The 22645-nt window shown below is 44.9% G+C and overlaps 3 non-coding genes across 3 annotated transcripts; 1 reads left to right on the top strand and 2 right to left on the bottom strand.

Moving 5' to 3' along the window:
* The first annotated feature begins 7814 nt into the window (after positions 1 to 7814).
* TRNAC-GCA (transfer RNA cysteine (anticodon GCA)) lies at positions 7815 to 7885 on the top strand. Its single transcript has one exon. It is a non-coding gene; the product is annotated as a tRNA-Cys (tRNA).
* A 2798-nt stretch (positions 7886 to 10683) lies between these two features.
* Positions 10684 to 10755, bottom strand: TRNAC-GCA (transfer RNA cysteine (anticodon GCA)). Its single transcript has one exon. It is a non-coding gene; the product is annotated as a tRNA-Cys (tRNA).
* A 4057-nt stretch (positions 10756 to 14812) lies between these two features.
* On the bottom strand, positions 14813 to 14884 carry TRNAC-GCA (transfer RNA cysteine (anticodon GCA)). The gene has a single exon. It is a non-coding gene; the product is annotated as a tRNA-Cys (tRNA).
* Between the last annotated feature and the right edge of the window lie 7761 nt (positions 14885 to 22645).

Below are 22645 nucleotides of genomic sequence, written 5' to 3'. Positions count from 1 at the left end.
CTTATTCTGTCTTGTGCCCTTTGCCACAAGGCTTTTCAGATCCTCCCATTAGAAGGAGGTATGTTTCCCTGCCCTTGCTTTAGGGCTTAGTCCTATGACTTGTTCTGACTGATGGGATGTTAGCACATGTGATACAAGCAGAGGCTTGTGATCTGCTTGCGTTGTCAGACTTGACTTTTTGCATTTTTGCCATTTCCAAGAGAAAGCTTCCCCTGCTAGCTACTACTCCTCCAACTGGGACTCTGGAATGAACAGACAGGGAGCAAACCTGAGCCCAGTTCACAGAAACCGAGCACAGATGGACCCACAGCTTGAAGCGGGGCCACCAGGTAAAGTCCAGCTGAGATCCATCATTGTTTGGCATCTGTGCTGCTGCCCTGTGAACATGAAAATAAATACTTATGGTTGCACGAATCAGAATCCTGGGATTATTTGTTTTGAAGCATTACTGTGGGCGTCGCTAACTGATACAACTACAGTTCTTACAGTCTTCTCTCCCCCACGACAGTGCTCACCAGCTTCTGAGTGAGGGGAGAGGATGAGACTTCAGTTTTTGAAGAAATTCGGTTTGTGGCTAGAGGGTGGAAAAGTGTTGATTAGACAAGTGTGGGGTCTCTGGGGAACAGAAAAAAGATGAACTCATAGACAGAAGTCAGTCTCTACCCAGTTGGTGGTGGGTCCGCCAATGTCCACAGTCTGCTTGGGAATGAACAAAGTTTATAGCACACTATGGAACTGGTTGGTGTGGCAACACAGGTGAAATAAGCTAAGGAGGACCTTCATTTAGATAAGGGGGTATAGCTCAGGGGTAGAACTGCAGATCAAGAGGTCCCTGGTTCAAATCTGGGTGCCCCCTGTGGTAGCTTGCTTTATTAGCAGATGCAGATAAAGGACCCTATTTAGCGTTTTCCACCACCTTCACCATCGTCACCACTCGTCCACGGTCTGTGTCAGCTTTCTCAGGTCCCCCGTGTTCTCTGACACAGATCATGGTGTGCGTGCATAGTCGCTTCAGTCATGTCCGACTATTTGCGATCCCATGGACTGTAGCCCACCAGGCTCCTCGTAGTTCTGTCTTTAAGGATCTGTGTGTGTTTCACTTCTTCATGAGTTCCTCTTCTTTAAAATTTACATTATGGAGGACACACTGAATCACAGGTTACCCAGCTTGACTGCACCAGAATTACTTAGGGACATTATTAAAAATACGGAGTAGCAGGAGAACGGGGCAATGTTGGGTAGGGGATTAAGAGGTACAAACTATTCGGTTATAAAATAAGCTACAAAGAGATATTGTACAACACAGGGAATGTAACCAATATTTTATAATAACTGTAAATGGAGTATGACTGTAAAATTTGTGAATCACTGCATTGTACACCTGTAACGTATTGTACAACAACTCTATTTCAATAGAAAATAAAATTAAAAAATTTTGAAATACAGATTAGCCCCAGAAATCCTGACTTAGAACTAATGAGGGGCATGTGAGCTTTGTTTTGAGGAAGGACACACTCCCCTGCTAACCTTGACCCAAAAATCCAGTGATTCTAAGTGGCTAGAAAATTATTTTGGAACTTGAGTATGCATGTAAGTCATTCAGTCGTGTCCAACTCTTTGTGACCCTGTGTGTAGCCCGCCAGACTCCTCTGTCCCTGGGATTCTCCAGACAAGAATACTGGAGGGGGTTCATGCCCTCCTCCAGGGGATCTTCCTGACCCAGGAATTGAACCCAGGTCTTCTGCGGCTCCTGCATTGCAGTTGGATTTCTGTTGAGCCACTGGGGATGCCCTGTGGAACTTATACCCCTGTATGATGCTAAACAACCTCTGGTGGCAAACCTCAAGGGTCCAGCTGATGCCTTTGGCCCAGGACTGAGGGAAGACAGGGTGCAGGGCTGTAGGCATAGACCACGGCCAGGTGTGCAGAGGTGGGAGAATGTGGGACCGGGGAGAAGGGCACAGGCATGGTAGAGTGGTGACAGGTTATAGCGGCACAGTATTGCCAGGTGGGGTGACTGCCCATAAGTAGTAACTCAGCTCCCTTCGTTAAAGTTCAGCATTGAAACAGGCTTATAGATGCCACTGGTTGTATCAGAGTAAAACATCTGATTGATGATTCAGAGAATCCTTGTTTATAGGCAGATGCGGTGCTTCCTTTTCCATTTTTCCCCAGCCTTTCAACATTTTTCCATGTTTTAAGGGTTCCCTATTGTGTGAGCACAAGCCCTGGTGGAAGAAATGCCTCTGCTGGCAGCTGCAGAAACCAAAATCAAAGGCTATTTCCTCCCTCTGTCCTCCTGGCATCTCCGACTCACATGATATCCGTAGACTGAGTGGCACACATCCCAGGGTTGGCAGGGCCCGAGCACCGTCCATGAGTGCCCTAACCAGCGTGACTTGCCCAGCAAGCTGGCTGGGTTCCTTCCCTTGGACCTTCCCGTTCATGAACCCGTGTCTTCCACCTTCCTTTAGTGCCATGAACTCTCCCACATCAGACAATGCTTACCTTTCCAGTTTCGCTTTCTGTGACGCTGTGCCTAGGATAAGGCAACAGTCGGAGTGGGTTGCAGACAAAAGACTTTAAAGAAAAATAGGGCAGATGTAGGACTGGTTTTCTGCCCTAATTGGGACTGAAGAAAGTGGAAATCCTTTGATTCTTCAGGGCCAAGAAACCAGGAGCCCAGGGCTTCAGTGGCAAAGTAGCTGAGTAATTGATCACACAGATGCAACTGACCGTCCGGATTCGAGGCTGGTTATTCATCCGGAAGGCACTTAATGGCTATTTATAACTGGCATCCATTCTGATTGGTCAGTGTCTGTGGTTGCCATTGAAGGTTTTGAGTATCACCTCTTCTTGGACAAAACTTTTAAAGACCAGCTGCTATTCTGAGAACGGTGTGAAGGGCCAAGTCCGAAGGCTTTGGGAAGCTCGAAGACACATGGTGGAAAGCTCAAATGTCTGCATTCTCTTTTCTGACTCAGGTGGAGATGGTCAGTCTTCCCAATGACTGCACTGAAAAACTCAGCTCGTGCTGCTCAATGACGGAGACTGCTGGAAAATGAAGGCACAGTTGCCAAATTACAATCCTAGTTGGGTTCGTTGTTTTCCCCGCTTCTGGTACCAATTGCCGCTTCAGTGACGGCCACTCCCACAAAGTTTCAGAGACTCTCGGGACAACTCCTCACACTTGAAACACAAGTTGCTGCATCCTGCCCTCACCTTAGCTTCTACTGGGAATGTTTTCTGTTCCTCAGGTAATGGTTAAGGATGTTAAAACACTTTGACACAAACACGGTCTCCCTGAGTAGCTGTGTAGAGCCAGTGGTTACTAGTTGCCAAGTTCTACATCTATGTACATGTGTTTTCATATTCGTAGTAATCCCAAAGTTTTTTTAGAAAAATATTTAACTCATACATGCACATGCACACGCATGCACGCACACACACACACACAAACACACACACACACGACTTTGACATCTCCCATTTGAATGTCTGTGGTGGCTTAGACTTTCTCTTTCTCATCCAGTAACATCTAATAATAAGTTGAACTTTGTAATAAGAGAAGGGCCTCCCAGGTGTCTCAAAGAATCTGCCTGCAATGTAAGAGACGTGAGTTCGATCCCTGGGTCGGAAAGGTCTCCTGAAGTAGGAAATGGCAACCCACTCCAGTATTCTTGCCTGGGAAATCCCATGGACAGAGAGTCAGACATGACTTAGCAACTAAACCACAACAGTAAGAGAAAGAGCCTTGGTATTGAGTTCAAAGGGATATTTGGCAGAAGCAAAAAGTACAGACTAGGAAAGCACTGGTCTCCCAATTTCTCTATCCTCTCAGATGTCCGGTTGCAACAACTATTACTATACTGTAAACACAGCGACTGCTTCACATTTCTTGATGCAAATATCTCAATAATAACTAACGTTGTGGATGGAGGGGGAGTACTCTGACTTCTCAATCTCCATTTCCTCGTCCTAGTAGCATTCTGGTTTCCACTTGGATCAAATCTGGTAAGGAATCTCAGACCTTTTATAACTAAGAAGTGGGCATGCCTTGATACTAACTAGGTCATGCAAATGATCCCTCTTTGGAAGGAATCTGAGCCTCAGGCAAGAGACAAAGCACCCAGATTGGCTGGTTCTGGATTCTGCAAATGCATTTCCCTGACTGCTCCAGCCTCACGGTGAGATTGCTACTGCAGTATTCGAAGCTGATTTCAGAATCTTGGAGTTTGACTTGGTCCTGCCTTTCACATTGTCGTGGCAATTTTGTGATGTGTTTCCAATAAATTACTCTCTTAAATTAGGAAAAGAAGTTCACTGAAAAATGGATACAGCTGTCTTCACGCTGTTTTTACTTTCTGGCAACTGGAAGATCCAAGCGGTGATGTGCTTGGACCAGCGGTGGGTGAGGGTCAGAAGCTTTGTGAGAAAAACCTATCTGGTTCTGCAGAAATGCAAAAACTCTCTCAAATAATAAAACCACTGGAGTCACCAAAATGAGGTCAGAGATCCTGAGTCAGGTGTCACTGCGCGATGAGACAGCAGCCTGGATGCTGCGTCTTCTGTGCAACACGATCAGGAAGAAAGGTAAAATCTGGGCAGCCAGGACCTGTCTCCGTTGACCCATTTCAATCCTTATTCAAATCAGTTTTTTTTTTTTTTCAGATGAAAGCATTTCTTAAGTGACACTGACAATTGAAACCATTGCTGTTTTAAAAAGCAAGACTGAATTGTCTGGAAAAAAGCAAATAAGTCATTTCAGAGATAATACATATTTATAATATGTGTATAATTTTCTTACAACAATTAACTCTTCTTCCTGTTTTATGATGATTTTTAACAATAGAACTCTTGATTACTTTTTCATGCCAATTAAAAAAAAAACTTTTCAGGACACCTTTCATAGTAGCTGCATAGTATTCTATATGGCTGCTGCTACCATTTATTTAGCCAGTCCTTTGTTGGATATCTGTGCAGTCTCTAATTCCACTCCTATAGACAGCTCTGCAAAGGGTCCTGTTGAAGATGTGTCTCTGTTTCATCTTACTTTATCATAAATTCCTAGACATGGAATTTATGCATATGCATATTTAAGCCATTATATTGTGAAATTTTTCTCCAGAAAAGACATATAGACACATACTGTCAACATCAGAGTCTGAAAGTACCAGCAAATAGATTTTCATTGTGAAATATACATATAGAAAACTTATATGTACTATTTAATACAGTATTTAATAAACACTTATAGATAGCCCTGTATCCACTGCCGAGGGGAAAATAAAACATTGCTAGCCACCCCCTTCCCCGGTGGCTCAGCAGCAAGGAATCTGCCTACAATGCAGGAGACGCCGGAGATACGAGTTGGAGGAATCCAATCCCCTGCAGGAAGGTCCCCTGAGAATCCTGCAGGCCACCTCAGGGTCCATTTGCGTCCCCTTTACTTATCACGACACCGTCCCTTCTCACGTGCATCCTGATCTTTGTGAAAATAGTATATATGTATCAATTAGGCCATGGTTGCCAGCTCTGTTATGGGCCCTCCACACACCACTGCCATATTGTTTACCTGTCCTGTAAGTTATTGAGAAAGGTAAAGTCTCCTCAGTCCTATGATTGAGGCTTTGTTTATTTCTCCTTTCTATTTCTGTCCATTTTGTTTTATATGTTTTGATACTATGTTATTGGGTGCATTTAGATTTAGAATTGTAATATTTCCACTGACTTCCTTATCATTTTTTAGCAGATTAGAAATCATTCCATTTTATTAACATATACCAAGTAGTCTGAATAAAGCCTTTTAAAACTTACTGTGAAATCCTTAATCAAAATACAGATTATGGGAAGAAGTAAAATTATTATTATATGCAGATGACATGATACTCTATATGGAAAACCCTAAAGATTCTACACAAAGACTACTAGAACTGATAATAAATTCAGCAAAGTGGCAGGATACAAGATTAACATACAGAAATTATTTCATCTCTTTATGCAAACAATGAAATATCAGAAAGAGAAAAAATTCCCATTAAAGATTGCGTTTTAAAAAACACCTAGGAATAAATCTGAGTGAGGAGGTGAAAGACATATGCTATAAAACATTGACAAAGGAAATTGAAGATGATTCAAAGAAATGGAAATATATCCCCTGCTCTAAGATTAGAAGAATTACTTATTTATCGTGTGTGACTTGCCCGTTCAAACAATGATTCCCTTCACTAAAGTCTTATTAGAAGATGCATGGGTGTGTGGAGCATCTGCGTCCTTGAAATACATTTTAATAGCTGTTCTCTATAGACAGGGATACTTGCTGGAGATCTTACAGTGGGGAGGGATTCTCTGATTTCAGTGGGGAGGATCCTAGGGTGTTAGAGTTCAAGAAGTGTGACTCTTCACCTCCAGATGCAAGTTAGAGGTTACTGTCTGGTCCATGCCACACAGAACATGGCTGTGCATGACTGGTCCTGAGGTCCTTGGGGCTGACGATGGGAAGCCCGCCCCCGTCCTCTCGACTTGTAGCACAAGGCGATTCCTGACCTCTCATCCGGTTCCCAGATCTGAATCAGTTCAGAGGCCTGGCATCCCTTGAAAGGGAAATCTGAATAAACTTGAGTAAAGGATTCTTCCAAAATATCCAACCATGGGATGTGAACTTACTCCTAGATTTCCCCAAAGTGCCCTTCAGCCGTTTACCTGGAAACTCTTTACTAGGGAAAGACAAATACCCACGTATCTTCCAGATTATTGGTGTCTATTGCCTCTGTGAAACTTCTGGAGGTCTAATATTTGAGGGAACATCAGCATATCCCAGGAATGACGACATCCTATACCTTGCCCTGTTGAACCACCGCAATCACAGCTAATAGCTTCCCCTGGAGGATCCCATCAAAGCTGAGGACCAGAGGGAGAAAGGACAGCAGCAGATGCGAGCTGAAGCCTAGATCTGTCTGGTGGAGCCCAGGAGGAGGTCGTGTGGGAGGCGGGGTCCTGAAAGGGTCAGAATGGATACAGCGCAGGATGGAGGGAGTCTCAGTACCAATTACAAGCCATGGCTTTACGAGCAGTGCCTTCAGCCTGGAATTTGAGATGACTGCAAAGAAGGAATACTTTCTTTCTTCCCACTACCCCCTTCTTCTTTTTACCTCCCAGAACTTAGCCGTGTTACAAGAATAATGAGTCCTGCTTCTAACACACCTTTGCCGCGGCCCTCCACGGCCCCCTGGGTGGCAGCCATACAATGTTTTAGCTGCTAAGAAGGGTCAGTCAGTGACATCGCCAGAGCCTGTCCTTCGGTGGTGGGTGGTCTGTCCTGCTGCAGAGCAGGGCTTGGCAAGGAGAGGCCTGTCTCTAGGGCCCCCAGAGGGGTCAGCTCTTCAGCCGGGCCAGCCTGCTGGCTTGCGACCTCCTGTGGAAAGCTGGAGCTGCATTTGGGCCTCGTGGGGAGGCTGCAGGTTTTGTAGCCAAATACCTGCCCCGGTGTCCACCAAGTCTCTGCAGACTCTGCCAAAGCCCTGGACTTGGCCACGGATGAGGGAAACACCGCAGAGGAGGAGATGGCCCTGGAGACCCAAAGTCCATCCGTGCTTCTAGAGGGCGCAGTGTGAGGCCGCAAGTGGGTGCTGAGAGAAGGGAGCTTCAGGTCAGTGCAGAGGAGTGTCCGGGCCCCATGAGCACAGGAGAACTGAGCTCATGGCCAGAGAAGGGTCAGTTTGCAGTGAGGTCCGTCTGCCAGGTGCCCAGGAAAGACTAGGGATGAACAGGAACAACAGTGTGCTGGTGAGGGTGGGGAGCACACACCCCAGGAAAGGGGTATAGCTCAGGGTAGAGCATTTGACTGCAGATCAAGAGGTCCCTGGTTCAAATCCGGGTGCCCCCTAATAAGCCTACTTTTATCCGCTGAAACAGCTCTGTCCCCCAAACTTTAGGAAGAGAGAAGGAGGGGTCAGGATCACATGGTTATAGGTTTTCCTTTGTCACAAAGCCAGATGGGTTCCAACACCCAACCCCGCTGCACTAGGTCAGTCCCTTTCTCGTGGCTTCAGGCGGACTTTTGTCTTATTATTTGCCAACCCATCACCGGAACGTTCTTCTATTTTAGCAGAAGAAGTTTCTGAGTGCTCAAATGAGGAGCGTGGAGGAACAAGAGCTTATGGCAAGAAGAGGGTGGCTCAGCCAGGCCATAGAGCTGACCAGGGAGAAACAGAAATGACTGGGGTGTGGAGAGACTTCCCTGGTGGTCCAGCGGCTGGGACTTTGCCTTCCAATGCAGGAGAAGCAGATTCAGTCTCTGATTGGGGAGCGAAGATCCCACATACCTCTAGGCCAAAAAAAGCAAAACATAAAACAAACAATATTGTAATAGATTAAAAAGTACAAACTTAAAATACAATGACTGGGAGACTGGAGGACCCTCCCTGGGGAGGCCACAATCATGAAACAGTGTCACACAGGAAAGGGTCAGAAGTGGGCTCCTGGCTCAGGGGAGGGGCCTCTGGCTGTAGGTTTAAAGGGTTGGATTTTCAGGCCCGTGCAAACTTATTTCATTTAGTACCAGACATCAGGTGGAGGGCTTCCCAGGTGACTCAGTGGTAAAGAATCCACCTGGAACGCAGGAGACATCAGAGACACAGGTTTGATCCCTGGGTCGGGAAGATCCCCTGGAAGAGGGCATGACAACCCACTTCAGTATTCTTGCCTGGGAAATCCCATGGATAGAGGAGCCTGCCAGGCTACAGCCCACAGGGTCACAAAGAGTCAGACATGACTGAACAACTGAACACACACACACACATGCGCGCGTGCGGACATCAAGTGGAAACCTTTCAGGTCATCTCTGGGGAAGGTCTATCTCACCCCACCCCGTCAGGGCTCGGCCAAAAGAATGGGCAGCAGATGAAGGCAGCGGGCAAGGTTGTGCCCTGCCCCGGGGTGTTGAGGGCAGGAAGAGCCTGAGAACCAGCCGTGTGGATCTGGTCCCAACCCTATTATTAATCAGGCGTGTGCACACAGGCATGTCTCTTAATTATGTCTCTTAATTCTTTTTGAGCCTATAATATGGAACACAAAACTAAATTGGTGATTCCCAATTCTCCCTTTCTTTGGGGATCTTCTCCAGAGTTTGTTAAAAATAGAATCTTTGGGGACTTTCCTGCTGGTCCAATGGCTAAGACTTTGTGTTCCCAAGGCAGAGGGCCCAAGTTCAATTCCTAGCTGGGGAACTAGATCCCACATGCCACAGCTATGACCTGGTACAGCCAAATAAATTTTTTTAAAAATTCAAAAGAAATGATCTTGCCAAAAAGTTTATATTTAAAAATATAAAGGACTTCCCTGGTGGTCCAGCAGTTAAGAATCCACCTGCCATCGCAGGGGACCCGGGTTTGACCCCTGGTCCAGGAAGATTCCACATGCGGCAGAGAAGCTAAGCCCCAGTGTGTCAACTACGGAAGCCCACATGCCCTGGAGCCCATCCTCTGCAACAAGAGAAGCCCCCGCAATGAGAAGCCCACACACCGAAGTTAGAGAGTAGCCCCCACCTGCCACAACTAGAGGAAGCCCGTGCAGCAAGAAAGACCCAGTATAGCCATAAATAAATAATTTTTTAAAAAACGATGGAGTCCTTTGCTTTCATGGCCAACCCTTCTGATTCAGGAGGTCTGACCTGGAGCCTTGAACTTCATGTCCATGAAAGCACATCCTACTTTCCTGCCTCAGAGGCCTGTGTGTGATGGGCAGCCCAGCTGGGGCACTGTGGCCTCAGTTTAATCCAGAGGCCCTCCATGACACAGCCATGGACTTCTACTGATGGCTTGGCCCTGGATGGCTGGCCGGGGGCAGAGGATGGTGCAGAAGGGGATGACAAGCAGGGATGCCTTCAGGGTGCAATCGAGCAGGGCTCCTGGGCTCCCTAGACACAGGGCAGCTCAGTGTCTGGAGGACTGCTGGCTACAATCACAGAGGCCAGGGGTCTCCATTTGGCCAGAACAAAGAGATGAGCTTTTAAGGACAGCTGCGTCTTGCCTGTTCTTATTGTGATCCCTGTTTCCTTTCTCTGGCCAGAGCCGATGATGTGGCACAGAGGAGAGAGAGAAAAGAGGCAAGGAGGGTCAGGCAAGTCCTTCCACCACCCCTTCACTCCTTGGATTTAATCCCACAGCCGAGAAGCATTGGCTGGTCCTGTTCTTCCATGGGCCCTGTTCTCTCTGGGTCTGTGAGTCAGAGCAGACCCAGTGGGAGCTTTAGGACCTGGGGACATGGACACTCAGTCCAGGACCTCTGACCTGCAGCCCAGCATGAGGGGCTCAGGAAACTGATACAGAGGCTTCTGTCAGTTCAACAACTTCTGCGTCATAACCCACGTGGGGGGTGATGGAGACACACCAGCCCCCTCTGTGGAGAACGTGCGGATCTGTGGAAGGTGGAAATCTCTGGCTGGAGCTGAGGCAGAGCCGGAAGAGCTGGAGGAGGCAGGGATCTGTGCGTTGTACACTTCCATTTTCATACAAGTCACCTGAAGGGCACCTTTAAATTCAGATCGGGTCTGTATTTTCCCAGGAGTTGTGAATCAAAGGGTTCGAACGGTTTTGTCTTTCTTCTCCAGGTGTCCTGATCTGGGGAAGGGGGGTGCGGACAGGTAATGTCAGACCCACTTTGGGATTGAAAATGAGAAAAAGGAGGGGGCACCTGGATTTGAACCAGGGACCTCTTGATCTGCAGTCAAATGCTCTACCCCTGAGCTATACCCCCTGACCTGGTGGAATAGTATAATTAATGCCTTTTACTGGGTTGACATACCAGTATTCCATCTTGCTGGTTGAGATGTTCGGTCAGCTCTGCTTTTTTAAACCCTGGCCTCCCAGCTGCCAGGGATCAGCCTTTGTTTCCCCATCACTTCTATGTGCATCTGGCTAGGGGCCCCCTGGTAGCCTGGTTGACCTTTACAGGTTGGGAAACATTTCAAATCATCCAGATAATCCCCTTGGGTGCTGACAGTCACTGAGCATCTACTGTGTGTCAGGCATGCTGAGGTGACAATGTAACTGTGACATGGTGACACTGTCTTCTCCCACTTGAAAGAAGTTCACAGCCTATGCCCAAGAGTTATTTAAAGACATAGAAGAATCTTCATGAAAGTTCATCAAGTGAAAAGGCAGTTACAAAAGTGTGTCTAGGAAGAATTATAGGTGATTTCAACTTTTTGTGTTTTTTCTCTTCCAACTTTTCTATATTGAGCATGTTGCCATGGTAAAAAAAAAAATGTTTCTTAGGAAAAATGATACTCTAGAAGAGCGCCACTTGCAAGAATGTATCCTTCAGAGATACTCATGAATGCACAGTGAGTGGTAGAGACCCACTGTAACCTTTTTCTGTATTAGCAGTGAACTGGAAACCACCTCAATATCCACTGACAGGGAGACTGGCTATAAACATTATGGTGCGGTCATAGGAATATGATGCAACAAGAAAAGATAAAATTGGTCCAGAGTGTGTCATGGAAAGATGCTTAACAATACCACTAAGTGAAAAAACCCAAATTGCATGACAAATGCACGTATGCTCGCATGACAAATGCATGTATGCTGTGAGTTCACTTGGGCTTTTTAAAAAGCTACTGTGGGACTTTCATGGTGGTCCAGTGGTTGACTCCACACTCCCAATGCAGGAGACACAGGTTCAGGTTCGGGTCCAATCCTTGGTCAGGAAACAGAGCTCCTGCGTCCATCCCCATGTAAGTGTCTGAGAATAATTAGAGGAAAGCTCAACTCTGAGGCTAGTTGAGCCTTGCAATACAGCAAGTCTTCTACTACGAACCTTCAAGTTTTGAACTTTCAAAGATGTGAACATGCGTGCCAGCCCCGGAATACCAGCTGCTGTAGTGCCCTACTATACTTTTCAAGGTACTGTACTATAAAATTAAAATGTTTCATTTTTTGTTTGTTTTTTATGTACAGATTACGTGTGTGAAAAGTATTATAAGCCTATTACAATGTACCACTAGATAGTCGATTGTTAGTTGGGTACCCAGGCTAACTTGGCTGGACTCAGGAACAAATTGGATTTATGAACACGCTCTCTGAATGGAACTCATTTGTCTGTAGGGGACTTACTATAAATGGAAAGGTGGATGGCAGTGTTTTTAAAGGCAGAGAAAGTTTTTTATATTCATTCTTGGAGCAAGGTATTCAAGGAAGGGCCAGGCCCCAGCTAAGTGATGAAATTATATACACAACTGACAAGGCCTCCCCCCAGCCAGAGGGAGACAGCTGGGGGTGGGGTGGGCCCTAGGGAGCCTCCTAAAGGGCAAGAGACAGGCAGATGCAACTGCCTCCCACACAGAGCCTGCATGCTCAGTCCTGCCAGACTCTGATGGCCTGGTGGTTAAAAAGAAAAATCCTCCTGCCAATGCAGGAGACTCAGGAGACTTGGGTTCAATCCCTGGGTCAAAACATCCCCTGGAGGAGGTAGTGGCAATTCGCTCCAGTATTCTTGCCTGGAAGAGTCTGTGGGCAAAAGAGCGTGACAGGCTACAGTCCAAGAGGCCGCAGAGTCAGACACGACTGAGGACGCAGACGGGAAAGGTTAAGAAGGAAGGGATCACCCGGATCAATGAGACTCCAGACTGATTTCAGGGCTGATGGGTCAGGTTGCAGGACCAAAAGGAGCAAAGAGGGGACAAGACAGAGGTTGCCATCAGTGACATACTCTTCACTATCAGGAGGCATCCAGGGAGGGCGAGGACAGGAAAGGGACCAGCAACCAGATTCTAAGCCAAAAGTCCAAGTGCTTATGAACCTGGAATAACAATCGCCACCTCCCTAAGGAAAAAAATACTAATTTAAAAATTCAAATCTCTTGTTAACAAAATCAACAAGCTTTAATGAAAGAGGAATTAAAGCACAGCCCTGAAAATTAAAGAAGTTTTGTTTTTACAGGCGCGTATGCGTATGTTGATAAGATAACTCCTGTTGAACAGAATAGTTACAACACAGGAAGTTAGACAAAGAGCTATTTGCCAACTTATCAAGTTAGACAAAGTCTCAAGGAAAACTAGAGCTGGCCATGCTCTGTCTTAAATGGCTATTTCTCAATAGAAAGAGATTAAGACTTTCTTGCAGTCAAACAGTTTTATTATGTGAGGCTATTTTTAGCCCATATAGACTTCTGCTGTTTATATAACCTGAAACATCAAGAGATGTATTTCAGGTAGTTGTAAGAAAGGTCGTAAAAGATGGTTAGTGTCAGGGATAATAAATTCAAATGATAAAATTCCCATGAACTGTACTTCTGAATTACATGCTAAGCTCTGAACCTACAATGAATTCTCAGATCATCAACCAAAACGTTTGTTCTCCAAGCCAGAAAGTCATGGAGTTCTTTAGTTTTGAGATAGTTGATATAATTTCCTTCTGCAGAAGTTTACTTGTAGAGCTTGAATGAGACATAAAATTGTCTTTAATAATTACACGACCCAAACTTACACTTTCACATGTGGATTTTTCATCCTCTGTGCACTCTCTGAGCCCCCCTCAGGGAGGGCTCACTCCCTGAGAGCCACGGGTCCTGGTGGTTTGGCTTGGAAATAGATCAGTTCCACCTCGTCCCACAGAGAATGACTGGACTGAAACAGGGAAAAATTAAGGAAACCAAGAAATGCTGAAACAGCAATTGTTCCTGGAGGATGACTTTAAGGTCAAGTGACAAATGATACCCTTCAGAATGGAGGAACGCCAGAACACAAGATGCTGGGCAGGGAAGAAGCCAGTTCTGACTCCATGTTGGAAACTGTTTCTTTGGCTTGTTTTTGGTTGCTTTTGTTATTATGTGTGTGTGTGTGTGTGCTTGTGTGTGTTAGGACTTCAGTCACATCTGACTCTGTGACCCTATGAACTGTAGCTCACCAGGCTCTTCTGTCTATGGGATTCTCCAGGCAAGAATACTGGAGTGGATTACCATGACCTCCTCCAGGGGATCTTCCCAACCCAGGAATCAAACCTTTTCTGTCCCCTGCATTGGTGGGGTCTTTATCACTAGCTCCACCTGCAATCATACATAATAGCCTGCCTCAGAGAACCGTGCCCCTCTGCCTGACTGTAAACTAAAGTGCCTTTGCTCAGCTCCTAGAGTGATAATCTGACCCTGACCACCTTGTGAATAGCCACAAGAAAAAGAAGAGATTAACACACCCCTCCAGCCATTCCCAAAAATGTTTTTGAAGAGTGAAAGGCTGAAGACCCTTTCACTTTACTTCTCCACTGCTTCTCTCTCTTTATTCTGCCTTTTGACTTTAGTTCATTGCTTCTATCCCTCTGACTCTGTAAAAGAACTTGGCATCCAGACCCCAACAAGATGGTTACTCTGAGACATTAGTCTGCCATCTTCTCGGTCAGCTGGCTTTCCAAATAAAATATTCCTTGCCTTAATACCTTGTCTGTTGGATTCACTTGGACTCAGTAACAGACAGAGCTGGGATAAGGGAACCACTCTGAGAAGGTGTCTGAGATCTCTGCTAAAGGTGGTTTCAACTTAGCTGCAGACTAGGAGCTTTGGGGAGAGTTTACTATACCTGGGCTCCACCTCAAATACACTGATTTAACTGGTCTGGGGTGGGGCCTTGGAAATGGTACTTTTATAGACTCTTCAAGGGATTCTAATTTATACTCAAAGTCAAGAACTGCCAACTATCATAGTAAAGCTTCACAATTTTCTGGTTCTAAAACAAAAACAAAAACAAAAAACTTTACATTGACATCTAATAAGGAAGAAGTTGAAATGCTGTACCAAAAGGGAAAAGTTAAGAATAAGTAGGGGGCACCCAGATTTGAACTGGGGACCTCTTGATCTGCAGTCAAATGCTCTACCCCTTAGCTATACCCCCTTCTGTGATGGTGTGACTTAATTAATGTTGTTGTCTATCCAGCCACACCCAGATTACCTGTAAACCTGTGAGTTGCCACTTCAGGATGGACCTCTCTTGGAAACCGCAAACTCTGCCGCTTGAAAACTGATCAACCTGCTACAGAAAAGGCAGCCAGCTCTCTCCTCAAAAACCACACAGCCTGTGTCCCCGTCTCACCACCCCGGCCCCCAGCCTACAGCCCCAGGGTGTGGGCAGCAGCCTGGAGAACCCTAGACACTGACTGCAGAATGGCCTTCAGAGTCAGATGACTGTGCCCATCACGGTGGGCACCTGAAGACCAGAAACTGGAGGTGATGGAGGTTATCTGTCCAAATTCACTTCATGAGGTCTAACGCTCAGGGGCTGACACTCAGTTCAGGGAACTTTCTGGTAAACTCAGTCAAGGACACAGATGACTGTATCAATCTCTGCTTCTTCAGTTAATAGAGATGTGACCACGGAGAGTCACTACTCCTAGGAACAGGCAGAAGTAGGTGAAAGAAGCCAGTCTGAAAAGGATACATCCTGTATGGTTCCGACTACATGACATTCTGAAAAAGGCAAAGCTATGGAAAGACCTTAATGACCCAGATAACCACGATGGTGTGATCACTCACCTAGAACCAGACATCCTGGAGTGCAAAGTCAATTGGGCCTTAGGAAGCATCGCTACAAACAAAGCTAGAGGAGGTGATGGAATTCCAGCTGAGCTATTTCAAATCCTAAAAGATGATGCTGTGGAAGTGCTGCACTCAATATGCCTGCAAATTTGGAAAACTCAGCAGTGGCCACAGAACTAGAAAAGGTCAGTTTTCATTCCAATCCCAAAGAAAGGCAATCCCAAAGAATGTTCAAACTACCACACAATTGCACTCATCTCACACGCTAGCAAAGCATTGCTAAAAATTCTCCAAGTTAGGCTTCAACAGTACATGAACCAAGAACTTCCAAAAGTTCAAGCTGGACTTAGTAAAGGCAGAGGAACCAGAGATCAAATTGCCAACATCCCTTGGATCATACCAAAAGCAAGAGAATTCCATAAAAACATCCACTTTTGCTTCATTGATTATGCTAAAGCCTTTGACTTTGTGGATCACAACAGTTGAGTTCAGTTCAGTCTCTGTCATGTCCAACTCTCTGCAACCCCATGGACTGCAGCACACCAGGCTTCCCTGTCCATCACCAGCAACTGGAGCTTGCTCAAACTCATGTCCATCGACTTGGCAATGCCATCCAACCATCTCATCCTGTGTCGTCCCCTTCTCCTCTTGCCTTCAATCTTTCCCAGCATCAGGGTCTTTCCCACTGAGTCAGTTCTTAGCATCAGGTGGCCAATGTATTGGAGTTTCAGCTTCAGCATCAGTCCTTCCAATGAACATTCAGGACTGATTTCCTTTAAGATACACTGGTTTTCTCTCCTTGCAGTCCAAGGGACTGTCAACAATCTTCTCCAACACCACAGTTCAAAGCATCAATTCTTCAGCCTTCAGCTTTGTTTATGATCCAACTCTCACATCCATACGTGACTACTGGAAAAACCATAGCTTTGACTAGATGTACCTTTTTTGGCAAAGTAATGTCTCTGCCTTTCAATATGCTGTCTAGGCTGGTCATAACTTTTCTTCCAAGGAGCAAGTGTCTTTTAATTTCATGGCTGCAGTCACCATCCGCAGTGATTTTGGAGCCCCCCAAAATAAAGTCTGTCACTGTTTCCATTATTTTCCCATCCGTTTGCCATGAAGTGATGGGACCAGATGCCATGATCTTAGTTTTCTGAGTGTTGAGTTTTAAGCCAACTTTTTCACTCTCCTCTTTCACTTTCATCAAGAGGCTCTTTAGTTCTTCACTTTCTGCCATAAGGTTGGTGTCATCTGTATATCTGAGGTTACGGATACATCTCCGGCAATCTTGATTCCAGCTTGTGCATCATCCAGCCTGGCATTTTGCATGATGTCCTCTGAATATAAGTTAAATAAGCAGGGTGACAATATACAACCTTGACGTACTCCTTTCCCAATTTGGAACCAGTCTGTTGTTCCATGTCTAGTTCTAACTTTTGCTTCTTGACCTGCATACAGATTTCTCAGGAGACAGGTGAGGTGGTCTGAGAGCCCCATCTCTTAACAATTTTCCACAGTGTGCCCTGATCTATACAGTCAAAGGCTTTGGCATAGTCAATAAAGCAGAAGTAGATGTTTTTCTGGAACTCTCTTGCTTTTGCTATGATCCAGTTGTTGTTGGCAATTTGATCTCTGGTTCCTCTGCCTTTTCTAAATCCAGCTTGAACATCTGGAAGTTCACAGTTTCATGTATTGTTGAAGCCTAACTTGGAGAATTTTTAGCAATGCTTTGCTAGCATGTGAGATGAGTGCAATTGTGTGGTAGTTTGAACATTCTTTGGGATTGCCTTTCTTTGGGATTGGAATGAAAACTGACCTTTTCCAGTCCTATGGCCACTGCCGAGTTTTCCAAATTTGCAGGCATGTTGAGTGCAGCACTTCCACAGCATCATCTTTTAGGATTTGAAATAGCTCAGCTGGAATTCCATCACCTCCTCTAGCTTTGTTCGTAGCGATGCTTCCTAAGTCCACTTGACTTCACTTTCCAGGATGTCTGGTTCTAGGTGAGTGATCACACCATTGTGGTTATCTGGGTTATGAAGATCTGTTTTGTATAGTTCTTCTGTGTATTCTTGCCACCTGTTCTTAACATCTTCTTCTTCTGTTAGATCCATACCATTTCTGTCATTTATTGTGCCCATCTTTGCATGAAATGTTCCCTTGGTATCTCTAATCTTCTTGAAGAGATCTCTAGTCTTTCCCATTCTATTTTTTCCCTCTATTTCTTTGCATTGATCACTTAAGAAGGCTTTCTTATCTCTCCTTGGTATTCTTTGGAACTCTGCATTCAAATGGGTCTATCTTTCCTTTCCTCTGTTTCGTTTCACTTTTCTTTTCTCAGCTATTTGTAAAGCCTCTTCAGACAACCATTTTGCCTTTTTGCATTTCTTTTTCTTGGGGATGGTCTTAATTACTGTGTCCTGTACAATGTCACGAACCTCCGTCCATAGTTCTTTAGGCACTCTGTCAGATCTAATCCCTTGAATCTCTTTGTTACTTCCACTGTATAATCATAAGAAATTTGATTTATGTCTTACCTGAATGGTTTAGTAGTATTCCCTACTTTCTTCAATTTAAGTCTGAATTTTGCAATAAGGAGCTCATGATCTGAGCCACAGTCAGCTCCCGGGCTTGTTTTTGTTGACTATATAAAGCTTCGCCATCTTTGACTGCAAAGAATATAATCAATCTGATTTCAGTATTGACCATCTGGTGATGTCCATGTGTAGAGTCTTCTGTTGTGTTGTTGGAAGAGAGTGATTTCTATGACCAGTGCGTTCTGTTGGCAAAACTCTGTTAGCCTTTGCCCTACTTCATTCCATATTCCAAGGCCAAATTTGCCTGTTACTCCAGGTATCTCTTGACTTTCTACTTTTGCATTCCAGTCCTCTATAATGAAAAGAACATCTTTTTTGGGTTTTAGTTGTAGAAGGTCTTAGAGGTCTTTATAGAACCGTTCAACTTCAGCTTCTTCAGCATTAATGGTCAGGGCATAGACTTGGATTACTATGATATTGAATGGTTTGCCTTGGAAATGAACAGAGATCATTCTGTCATTTTTGAGATTGCACCCAGGTACTGCATTTTGGACTCTTTTCTTGACTATAAGGGCTACTCCATTTTTTCTAAGGTATTCTTGCCCACAGTAGTAGATATAATGGTCATCTAAGTTAAATTCACCCATTCCAGTCTATTTTAGTTCGCTGATTCCTAAAATGTCTCTGCTCAGTCTTGCCATCTCCTGTTTGATTACTTCCATTTTACCTTGACTCATGGACCTAACATTCCAGGTTCCTATGCAATATTGTTCTTTACAGCATTGGACTTAACTTCCATCACCAGTCACATCCACAACTGGGCACTGTTTTTGCTTTGGCTTTGTCTCTTCATTCTTTATGGAGTTATTTCTCTACTCATCTCCAGTAGCATATTGGGTACCTACCAACCTGGGAGTTCATCTTTCAGTGTCCTATATTCTTGCCTTTTCATACTGTTCATGGGGTTCTCAAGGCAAGAATACTGAAATGGTTTGCAACTGGATCACAACAAACTGGAAAATTCTTCAAGAGATGGGAATCCCAGACCACCTTACCTGTCTCCTGAGAAATTTGTATATAGGTCAAGAAGCAACAGTTAGAACTGGACATGGAACAACAGACTGGTTCCAAATTGGGAAAGGAGTATGTCAAGGCTGTATATTGTCATCCTGCTTATTTAATTTCTATGCAGAGTACATCATGGAAATGCTGGGCTGGATGATGCACAAGCTGGAATCAAGATTGCCAGGAGAAATATCAATAAGCTCAGATATGCAGATGACACCATCCTTATGGTAGAAAGTGAAGAACTAAAGAGCCTCTTGATGAAGGTGAAAGAGGAGAGTGAAAAAGTTGGCTTAAAACTCAACATTCAGAAAACTAAGATCATGGCATCTGGTCCCATCACTTCATGGCAAATGGATGGGGAAACAGTGGAAACAGTGACAGACTTTATTTTGGGGGGCTCCAAAATCACTGCGGATGGTGACTGCAGCCATGAAATTAAAAGACACTTGCTCCTTGAAAGATAAGCTATGATAAACCTAGACAGCATATTGAAAAACAGAGATGTTATTTTGCCAGCAAAGGTCCATAGGGTCAAAACTATAGTTTTTCCAGCAGTCACGTATGGATGTGAGAGTTGAACCATAAAGAAAGCTGAGCACCGAGGAGTTGATGCTTTTGATGTTGTTGTAGGAAAGAGGACCCCTTCCAGGGCCCGAAACTGGGCTCTTGTCTAACACTCGGAAATGAATTGTCCGAGGAGACACATGTGCTGACAAAGCAAGAGATTTTATTGGGAAAGGGCACCAGGTGGAGAGCAGGAGGGTAAGGGAACCCAGGAGAACAGCTCTGTCACATGACTTACCGTCTCGGGTTTTATGATGATGGGATTAGTTTCCGGGTTGTCTTTAGCCAAGCCTTCTGACTTAGAGTCCTTCCTGGTGGTGCACGCCTTGTTCAGCCAAGATGGATGCCAGAGAGAAGGATTCTGGGAGGTGGTTGGACAGGTGGTGTCTCCTTTTGACCTTTCCCGAACTCTTCTGGTTGGTGGAGGCTTGTTAGTTCCCTGTTCCTTACCAGGACCTCCTGTCGTAAAACAACTCATGCAAATGGTTACTGTGCTGCCTAGCCAGGGTGGGTGGTTTCAATCAGTGTGCTTCCCCTAACAGTGTTGGAGAAGACTCTTGAGAGTCCCTTGGACTGCAAGGAGAGAAAACCAGTGACTCCTAAAGGAAATCAGTCCTGAATGTTCATTGGAAGGACTGATGCTGAAGCTGAAACTCCAATACTTTGGCCACCTGATGGGATTGAGAACCCTGCTGCTGGGAAAGATTGAAGGTAGGAGGAGAAGGGGACGACAGAGGATGAGATGGCTGGATGGCATCACTTAGTCGAAGAACATGAGTTTTAGCAAGCTTGGGGAGTTGGTGGTGATGGACAGGAAGGCCTGGCATGCTGCAGTCCATGGGGTCGCAAAGAGTCAGACACGACTGAGCGACTGAATGGAATGGAATGTAAGGTGGCTGAGTATATTTAGGAATCCCCTAGATCATGAATGGACCTAAGCTAACATAAATCTAAGACCAAGAAATGCTGCTGGAGAAGAACCACATTCTACCAGAGGCTCTGTGATCTGTGGGCAAATGTGTAAGATGAACTCACTTTGATTGGCACCCTCCATCTCCACGCCAAGAAGCAGGTAAACTTTCTTTGCTGCAAACTGTCTCTCCCACCTTTGGAATCTCTCCCTTTCACCTATCAGCTTCCCCCTTGGGGCCTTGACACCCCAGCAGCTACCTCCCCTCCTCTTGAGGTTAGGAGATAGATGGGTGTCACGTTGGACATTTACCATCAGCCAGCCTCCTCTTTGCATTTCGTGAGATAAGAGATAGGTGGGCTTTAGTTGAGGAATTTATGATCAGCCCCCTGTTGACTGGTAAGTAGCCAGTCTTAGTCTCTTGTAAACACTTCAAGGGAATAATTGTGGCAAGGACAAAGAGAAGAAAAAATTCCTGAGTAAAAGATAAGGGGACACTCCACATGCTCAGAGAGACTTGGGGTCAAAAGTCAGAGGATAATTCCAGGCCAGAATGAGTCTTGTTCCTCCCAGAAGCCTTCACTTTGAGATCCATCTTGGCTAAGGTGTGCACACCCCAGGGGAAGGTCCTGAGACAAATTAACCAGAATAAGGCAAGGGGGAATAAGGCATGGGAAGACAAAGACCCATAGAACTGCCCCCTTATAAAGGATTTAAACTTCCCAAAGGCGTAACTCTCTCTGAGCTAGCCCGTCTCCTTTTAGCATGTACTTTTCTTTTCAATAAAATTTTTACTTTAACTTTACCCATTTCCTTCTGCCTCCTTGCCTGAATTCATCTTGACTAGGCAGACACTACTAGGAACCTTAGCCCTAACTGCTGGCTCCTCTGGCCCAGTTTTAGGACTCCCAGTCTGGGAAACTAAGACCCTGCTTCCAACACTGCCCACAGTGCTTGCTGCAAGCTGCCACTTACGCTGCACATGTCTGATGCTGGGAAGATTGAAGGCAAAAGGAGAAGGGGCGGGCAGAGGATGGGATGGTTAGATAGCACCACTGACTCAGTGGGCATGAATCTGAGCACACTTTAGGAGACAGTGAAGGACAGGGGAGCCTGGAGTGCTACAGTTCACGGGGTCACAGAGTCGGTTAGTTAGTGACCGAACAACAACAAATATATGTACCATTCCTCTGTTGATGGACATTTAGGTTGCTTCCCTGTCTTACCCATTGTAAACAGGGCTGCAGTGAACAATCACCATTGAGGGGCATCTTTTAAAAAAAACTTTTTATGTTGTATTGGGATATAGCTGATTAACAATGTTGTGATTGCATGTATTGTTCTGGATTAGAGTTTTCTCAGGATACATGCCCAGGAGCAGGATTGCAGGATCGTATTGTAACTCTCTTTTTAGTTTTGATTTACCTTTTTCTAATAATTCGTGACATTGAGTATCTTTCCCTGTGTCTGTTGTCTTCTTTGGAGAAATGTCTATATAGATCTTCACCCTTTCTTTTGATTGAGTTTTTTTTTCTTAATATTAAGCTGTATGAGTTGTTTGTATACTTTGAAAATTAATCTCCTGCCTATTGCATCTTTTGCAAACATTTTCTCCCATTCTGTGGGTTGTCTTTTCAGTTTGTTTATTATGGTTTCCTTTGCTATACAAAAGCTTTTAAGTTTAATTAGGTCTCATTTGTTTTATTTTTGTTTTTATGTCCATTACTCTAGGAGACCAGTCCAAAAAGATATCTCTGCAATTTATGTCAAGCAGTGTTCTGCCTATGTTTTCCTTTAGGAGTTTTATAGTATTTGGTTTTGAGTTTAGGTCTTTAATCCATTTACAATTCATTTTTGTATGTGGTGTTACAGAATGTTCTAATTTTACTCTTTTTCATGTAGCTGTCCAGTTTTCCCAGCACCACTTATTGAAGAGACTGTCTTTTCCCCATTGTATACTCTTGTCTCCTTTGTTGTAGAGTAATTGACTGTAGATGCCTGAGTTTATTTCTGGGCTCTCTATCCTGTTGCATTGATCTAC

This window comes from Ovis canadensis, chromosome 4 (genome assembly GCF_042477335.2).
Source record: "Ovis canadensis isolate MfBH-ARS-UI-01 breed Bighorn chromosome 4, ARS-UI_OviCan_v2, whole genome shotgun sequence".
NCBI classification, from domain to species: Eukaryota; Metazoa; Chordata; class Mammalia; order Artiodactyla; family Bovidae; genus Ovis; species Ovis canadensis.
Note: the sequence above shows the minus strand (reverse complement) of the source record. Positions and strands in the feature narration are given on the sequence as shown.